Here is an 8,997-nt window from a genome sequence, read left to right on the forward strand (position 1 = left end):
TAGATGACATAGCAGTCACAAGTGAAGAAAATTAACGATGGGGGTAATTTCAGGAACTGATAAGTATGGTAATTTGCAGTTAACTTTGAAGTTGCCGAAAGTTAAATTTTTTAAACATTTAAAAAAAAAAAAAAAAAAAAAAAACTGATTATAAAATTTTTTTTCTAACTTATATAACACTATTGAGTTGATATAAATAATAAAGTGACAAAAGGTTGAAAAATAACGGGAAAAATTGAATTGCAAAAAAATAAAAAAATTGCAAAAAAGGTTTTCAAATTGATAAATTAGCCACAAAAAGTATGAGAAGGTAAAAAGGGCAAATGACATCAAAAACCAATCTATCTACGTGTCAAAAGCTGCCTAAATATATAGATGGTATGAACATAAATTATTTTTTTTTCCATACACCTAACGATTAAAATAAATTATACTATTCAAAATTGTCTCATTTCACATTACAAATAACTTGATTAGTAAAGTGATATGTTTTAAAATGATTAAACTATTTCATTATTTAATAAAAAGATGAATTTCCTTAATAAAATTAACATTCAATTTTTAATATTTTACACATGAACTCTTAAGAAATTCGTTAAAATCTAAGTATTTCATTTTAATTTGAACTTATGAAAGTACTGCATAAGGCAATAATTCAAAAGGAAAAAAAAAAGAGGGAAATTTAATGCGAGTATTGTGTCTAGAAAAAAATATTGCAATAATTTTATCCACTTTTGTAATTCTTCTTACTCTATAATTAAAAATAATTGGTGTATAAAATTTTGTACGCTTTACATTTATAATCAAATTTTAATTTAGTGTGTTAAAGAGGGCATTAATTAAAAATAAAGTATGTTAAAAAATTAATAATTATATTCTAAAGTGTTGATTAGATTATTTTGTTTTTTTCTATAAATAAAATATATTGTACAAAAAAATTATTATCTTTTTCAAAATTACTTTGCTCTTTATCAAAATCAACAGTCTCCTTCACCATCTCATACGTCCGCGACAGGATTCGAACCTGCAATCTTCTGATTCGAAGTCAGACGCCTTATCCGTTAGGCCACGCGGACACAGTTCATAGTGATTCTGGTACATTTAGGATTCAAGGCATGTATCGGTTACTTTTTTTTTTAATGCAAATTAAGAAGGGGTAACAAGTTTTGGAGCTTAAAATAAGACAGTATATTAGTAATGTCAACTTAGGATCCGATCAGCTTTTATGAATTATTGTATAATATAGATTTACTCTTGTATATTTTAATTTTGTATTTTTTTTCTACCTGACTTAAAAATGTAACAAAGTAAGATAATTTTATTGTGTATGTATTATACACAATTTTTTTTTAAAATTTTAAATAAAAATATACGTTTTGAAGGTTTTTCAGAAATGATATCAGACACGATTATTATGTAATAACGACAAAGAATTTTGCTTGTTTCATTACTAGTAAACTAATGTATGAAAATACCATGAAATTATAATCAAATGACCCAGACTATTGAAAAAAAAAATACTGCAGTCTGGTGTAATTAAGAGACTAAAGACCTGGAATGTGATAGTACGGTAGCAGGTTCATAACCCTCTCAAAATCACTAAAGAGCTCTCTTATTTACTGGAGTCCCAAGTTCTGAGCAAATTTTAGTTATCAACGACTAGCAAATTCAAATATGTCTAAATTAAGTTGAAGAAAGAGAATGATAGCGTAATCAGTTGCCAAAATTGGCTTCTTATTTATTAAGCCAACCTTTATACCTCAAATTTTTTATCAACGTTAAAATCATGTTAGCTGTATCGAGCTATGCTTCCTTTCCCTTTTCATTAGCCAAGAAGCACTTAATAATATTAAATAGGTCCAAAGTATTTATTGACTTAATCAGCTTTCGGTATTTTGCCAAGGAAAATAAATAAAACATCCACAGTTCAAGTGGCTTACACTTGAAGCATAGCTATAATCTCAATCTATAGATGCCATCTTGCAGTGAAGAACGGACAAATAATTTAAATATTTGAGAAGTTCTAAAACTTTTTTAGAAATCGCCATATTGGCAACATTTTACCACCAAGATGAAAACTATCAAAATCAATGCCTTTTTCTCATTTTTTGGAAATTTTTATGAGTAGAGATAACGCAGCATTGGATCAAGTTATTAAAAACTAAATTACTGATTAAATACTAAATACTGATGCTTTTGTTTTTCACAAAACTGCGACTTTCCTCCCTTTTGACGTTTTGCGCCATTTTCAAACTAAGCATAGAGGGCGCTGGGCTGGCTTTAGATAGGCTTAACTTGTCCTAACAGTCATGAGTAACTGTTACAAACTCACAGCAGTTATGAAAATAGCATATTATTTGTAAAAAAGCATAATGTTATATTACGACGAGGCCATCAAAAAACAGCCTTAAATATAAAAATCTAGCTTTATTTGAAGTTCAATTACAAAATTTACTACAATACCTACTGTGGGGATGGTAGTTATCGACAATGTCAACCTTCATTTATGAAAAGGTACCTCACCATAGAATCGAATTAACATGTCTTATATACTAGTGAATTGGAATTATATTTTTTGTAGTGGTAGCTACTCTGGAGTACTCCCCCACCAGAATTATATCTGTGACAGAATTCGATGAATAGGATACCACTAGATGATTCATTGCTGTTTTGTGAGAAGACGGGAGAGCTGTATTAAAATCACCGTACTTTTTTAGTGCTGATTGTGAGAGCTGTATTAAGCTCACGGTCGTGGTCCCTCCTGTGTTGCCTTTAACAGTCGAGTGTATAGGTTGTACGTTATGTGTGATCGAGACTGAGAAGCAACAGCTTGAGGAGGTCAATATCGCATAATTCCCGAGCAATCAAATTTCAAATTCACAACTTCCTTAAAATTCGGTTTTTAAGGAACTATTCGATCGATTTCGTTCAAATTTTGTGTTTTGCCTCAAAAAATTACATCGTTTAAAATAATTTAAAAATTAGTATACCTTAAACTGTAAAATTCCATGATTATAATTAAATAATAATAATAATTATTATTATTTTGTATGGATAAATGAATTATATAATTGTGTGCAAATTTTTTTCGACGAGCTTGAACAATTCTCGAGATACGGAGAATTACGCAAAAAAGTACTATCAACATTAAGACCAAATGTTGGACCATACTTGTGACCAAACTGTTGAAACCGTATTTTCATGATTGTGGCTAACCCTACCCCTATATTTTGATTGTCAGAAATCGAAATCCGTCGAAGTAAAGGTATGTTTATCCATAGAAAATACGTTTTGTGTTTTTTTCTTTTCTTTGCGCACTATGAAACTTACGTTTCAATGTATGTAATATGAAACTCATACGAGTTGAAAGGAAATCAAAATTACCAGTAAAACAAGCAGATAGCAATTTTAAATCGAAAAGAATTTCCGATATATACGTCCTTCCCCCCTTTTTTTCTAAAAAAAAAATTATTTTTTTTTTAAATGTGAAAGTTATATTTGAAACTGATACCAACTATTTAAAATGACTTACAAATGCTAGAGAGAAAAGTGGAATAGCGATAATAAAATTTATGAGATCATTTTTTACCCTTTTTTCAATGCAAAATATTCATTTCCTTGAATTTTGAGGATTTTTTTGCCGTTTGCCATTTATAAAGATACATCGAGTGATTTTTGCATCGCGTGAGCTCGGCTAGCTGTGACCGCAAAAGTTTACCGTCACACGACACTTCCTACCCTCGGATCTTATTTTGCAATAATATCGTTTTGCTCTCTCCTTGTTTACTTTGTAAACAATGTGATTAATGGTTAAGTTTTGTTTATTTTCAGTAATGAGTGGAAGGAAGATCATTATGAAGCCTAATTCGTAACTTAAGGTCGGGAAACTATTTTGAAGTTGAATATTCTATTTATGAACCAAGAATATAGAATATCAATAATGTTCTTTTTACTTCTTTACAAAATCGTCGTGTTTTTGTTAAAGTATGTATATTTAACTTAGTAACATTAGGGTCATTAAATGCCGATGGAAATGTGAAATATTTATAGTTCTTAAAAAAGAACGTTTGCTTTCAAAATCTGTTTTTATCAAAGATAAATAAATGTTATAAAAATGAACTCTAATTCTAAGAAAATATTTTTAAGATTAATAATAGTTTTTATGTACTTTGAATTTTTTAAAGAGATTTTTAAGAACATTAAATAATGATGCCTTTAATTTTCTAGTTAAAGTTTTACTGTAGAATTTGTTTCATAAGAAATTTCTAATGTATGCATTTTTGATCGAATTACAATAAAAAAGTAAACAACTATTTCTCAGTTGTTTAGTAAATTCAAAATAATCCTTATAAAAAATTTTTAAAACTACCATTTTCTAGAAATCTTTTTTTAAAAAACATTTTTTTTTAATCATTTAAATTATTGTTTGATAATTTATGGGGCTGATGGTACTGCAAGTGATAAATAGTTTAATTATTATTTACTTATTTATTTAATTTTATTTATTTATTTACTTATTATTTATTTATTTAATTTTATTTATTTATATTATATATCATTTTTTTTATTTATTTGTTTATATTATATATTATATATAATTTTTTTTCAAGTTTTCGCTAATTGATATATTATATGTATAGCGATGTATAGCAAATGTCTAACAAATGTATATATAACGACCAAATTACTATATTTCCTGTAAGAAATAAAGGAATATATGTGATTGATGGATGGCACCTTTTGATCCACATTCCATTATTTTGTTTTTAAAATAACATTTTACCTAAATCATTATTTTTAATGTCGCTTTTAACATTTTAATTTCAGTGTGTAATTTATTGGATTTATTTTTATTCCATATAGTGTAGCAATACAACGAAATGCTGTAAGAACAATAAGATATCAGTTAAAATGGCTCGGTTAAAATATATATATATATATATGATGTAATCAAGTTTAAGAGGTCCGATAATATGGTTTAACTTTGAACAATATTAATACAGTAGATTATGGTTAACCTGTTTCAATATTTTTAACAGCGTATTTAGCGCCGTTTAGCACTGCATACTAGCATTTGTAGAAAGGAAAAAATCTTGCCTGTCATCAATCAATCATTGTATTATTGAAACCATTTAATCTTTTCAAACATTTTTTCCAATTTGGCACCAAATTTAAGAACATGAGAAAAGAGCCACCCAGAAAGTTCCAAAAGAATATTCTATTCATCTTTTTACAATTTAATCCTTCGCTTTCACGTAAATTTTCTATTTGTTCAAATAGGAAAGCGCCATTTAACTTTGAATATTTTTCCCATGGATTCAACAGTTTTCCTATTTTGTGTTTATCATGGCTCATTACCGAAATTTCTTAAATAGTTTGCTAAGATGCTAAAATGCCGGATTTAGCAACATGAATTCCATTGAAATTGTGGAGATCAAGAGTGTTCCAATTCCTCATTAGGTCATTAAGACATCATCGATCACGTGTGTACTGACAGCCAATCCTATTCATGGTCAAATCACGATGACAGTTTTAATCCTCTTTAAGGCTTTGCTTTAGACATGGGCAGTAATAAGAAGGGTTTTAGTAGGGGTTTTTGTTCCTAAAGTCAGTATTTTTTTTTTTTTAATCTTTTCAATCTTCTTCTATTTTTTACTGTCAGTTATCTTCGAAATTAGTCTAGAAAAATTTTCAATTTTAAAAATCAATATTAAAAAAATCATTGTTTCTTGGCGGATCAAGGTGCTAATACATAAATCAACAAAATTTTAAATCAGTTTCATTATTCTACATCAATATATATAATTCTGACGAAATGGAAACAAATTGCATAATTAATTCCTTAAATCCTATCGTCTCTTTGCCTGGTCGGCTTTAAGTATACAACAGAATCTCATTGGAATAAATTTTGGAAATAAATTTGATAAAAATCATTTTTAAGGATAACATTTAAAAATAAATTTAATAGTACTTTCAGTTCAATGCAAACCTCAAATGCCAGAAAAGGGCTCTTACTTTTGCGTCAAGGTATTCTCATCAGGGGTGTTCAAATCCTTTTAGTGTTGCCAATTTCAGTCAATATTTTGGGAAAAATATTTCAAGTTCAATTAGATATTTAATAAATAAATAAATTCACGGTGTCTAAATTTTGTATATTAGATTCTTATTTTTTCAGTCCAAGTTGTTTTAAGTTACACATAGAAATCAATTTAATAGTAATTTCAGTTTAATGTAAACTTCAAAGGCCACAAAAAGGCTCTTGCTTTTTCATCAAGCTTTCGTCAAGGTATTAGTTAGTTAGATATTCAATAAATAAATTATTGTATGATTATTAAATATCTAATTTACTATGTGTATTTTAAATTATGTGTTATGTGTATTCTAATTTATGTGCCTTTTATGTGTATTCTAAATTTTGTAAATCAGATTCTCATTGTTTCAGTCTAAGTTTACTATTTAAATATGCAATAAATAAATAAAACTAGAAATCAATTGAGAAATAATATGCTCTTGACATTTTTCGAAATGCTACATAAAATGTGTTTTTCGAATTTCAGTTCAATTTTTTTTTTCGAAACGAGTCGAAATATTTCCTATCGGCTCAAAAGATATGAAACAGATATGAAACCATTAATATTTCCGCCGAAAAGTTAGACTACTAAGTTAGTTAGAAACAAAGTGCCCCGTAGCAAACAAGTCAACTTATTGCATGTGAGCTTGTTTTTGAAATCAAATATTTTTCAATTTCACCTCAAACTAATTTAGGCGATTTGGATCAACTATTATCTATAGTGACACTAAGGAAATAAATAAATTGTTGACAAACTGCAAACTCCCATGAAATATTTTGTTAAAAATATTTAGAATCTATTCCACATAGATAGATATACCTATTTTGCAAAAATCGAAAAAAAAAATGAATAAAAAGCTTTGTAAATCAGGCTATTGCTGTTTCATTCTAAATTTACAAAATAAAATGCATGAAATAAGAAGAAAAAAAATTATTTTTCCACTTTTAGAAATGCTAAGCAAAATTTCTTATGTAATCAATCAACTTCAGTTCCTTTCTAAAAGCGTTAAAAAATTTTCATTCGCGCTCAACAAACATGAAATCTAAAATATTTCTGTCTTGAAGTTTGACAACAATGTCATTTATCGAAAATATATTAGTCTGAAACAAAATGTTCCGTAGCAACTGGTCTGCTTATTGCGTGAGAGCTTGTATTTGAATTCAAACAATGTCCAATTTCACCTCAAGCTAATTTAGCCTGTTTGTACCAACGATTATCCATTGTGGCACTTAGGGAATAGAAAATTGTTGACAAACGGCGAACGGTCCAACAGACAGGAGAAACAACTTGATCATAATTTCACGTGACTAGATGTAATCAAAAAGTTACACGAGCCATACGTTTTCTTCTATTAGGGTTATAAATTCTGGTAATACACGTTACAACTTTATTATGGCAAATTAGTATGCGAACCCTCTCATGTTAATACCGGTTGTTATCTAATGACAAATATTTATTTTGTGTGTTAAATTTTCTAAGGGAACAGCTTTTAAAATTGACGTAGGCAAACAAATTTTACTTTTTATTCGGGGCGAGTTTAAGGTCGTTTCGTTGTTATTTTTAAAAGAACGGTCTTTTTGAAACAATTTGATGAGTAAATTGAACCTTTCATGATTGATTTACTTGTATAAAGTTGAAAGCAAATTACATTTTTAGAGTACTATTTGAAACTTATTTCCCTAATGGCTTAAAGCAAAATTATGTTTATGATAATGTCATTAAATGTTTAACAAAAATATTCCTTTATTTGTAACACTTAAACACTTACATATTTTTTCTTTCTCTGTCTGTTAATAATAAGCTAAAATTTTTCTGGTTTAGTTGCTGTTACCTTTCGCTTAAAGGTTGCTTTTCGCTTATGAAGTTGAGTATATATATATATATATATATATATATATATATATATATATATATATATATATATATATATATATATATATATATATATATATATATATATAACATTATAATACATATAGCTTCATAACATCATTTATGTTTGTTTAAATACTTAAAAAGTCATTTTCGAAAAGATTAAAAAAATAAATCTAAATGATTACTCTAAGTTTTTTATTTCTATAAAAATACAAAATCATTCTAAATAATTAACGTATAGATTAAACACTACCTAAATTCTTTACCAAAAAAGCCTAATAACCTAATAAAACCTAACTGACCTAATAAAACCTAACCTAATAACCTAATGCAACCTAATAAAAGGTATCTAAATAGATACTTAACGTACATCTACTTTTTAAACACTATTTGAATTATCCCTTGAGCAAATCTAATAAAATTAATAATAACTATAGTTTTGCCAATAGATAGAGGAATACCCGAATTTATAGTGCCTTAATATGAGAAATACATATAGGTAGATAAGCAAATTTTAACAATAAAAATATTTCGATACAAAACAATCCATGCGTAACAATTCCTTACATCCAATACCGCGAATATTGAAGAAAAAAAAAATTGTATAAAGCACTGCATTCGTTTTACAATACGTAATTCCATTAACCGCACGTGGACAAACATGGCTGATACTCTATACGACTCAGCATTTAGTCACCCCGTTAACCAATCGGCCGCCAATTAGATACTCGGCTTCCAATCTTATCCCTCACTAACTAATAAAAGAGACTTTGCCCGAAGACGAAGAGGGAGTAAAAAAAAAGAGAAAAAAAAAGAGATTACTGGTATCTCTTAATTCTCTCCCCACTTCTCTATTGGTCGACCCCTATAGAACCCAAACCCGATAAAAAGTACTGGTCTTATCATTTTGCCTGACGGTCAACTCACTGTGATTCATATGTCCGGGTACGCTTGACCGGCGTAAGGCAGAGGAGAGAGGGGAACACCAAGAGCATGCCCGGACGTTAGGGTGCCCGGATAGGGGGATGCTGGACGATAAGGCTTTCTGAGT

The 8,997-nt window shown here is 28.4% G+C and overlaps 1 non-coding gene across 1 annotated transcript; it reads right to left on the minus strand.

The window, feature by feature from the left end:
• Nucleotides 1-1,003: 1,003 nt before the first annotated feature.
• On the minus strand, nt 1,004-1,076 carry TRNAR-UCG (transfer RNA arginine (anticodon UCG)). The gene has a single exon. It is a non-coding gene; the product is annotated as a tRNA-Arg (tRNA).
• Nucleotides 1,077-8,997: the final 7,921 nt, after the last annotated feature.

This window comes from Parasteatoda tepidariorum, chromosome 10 (assembly GCF_982258835.1).
Source record: "Parasteatoda tepidariorum strain Cologne lab strain chromosome 10, Ptep-v5.0, whole genome shotgun sequence".
NCBI classification, from domain to species: domain Eukaryota; kingdom Metazoa; phylum Arthropoda; class Arachnida; order Araneae; family Theridiidae; genus Parasteatoda; species Parasteatoda tepidariorum.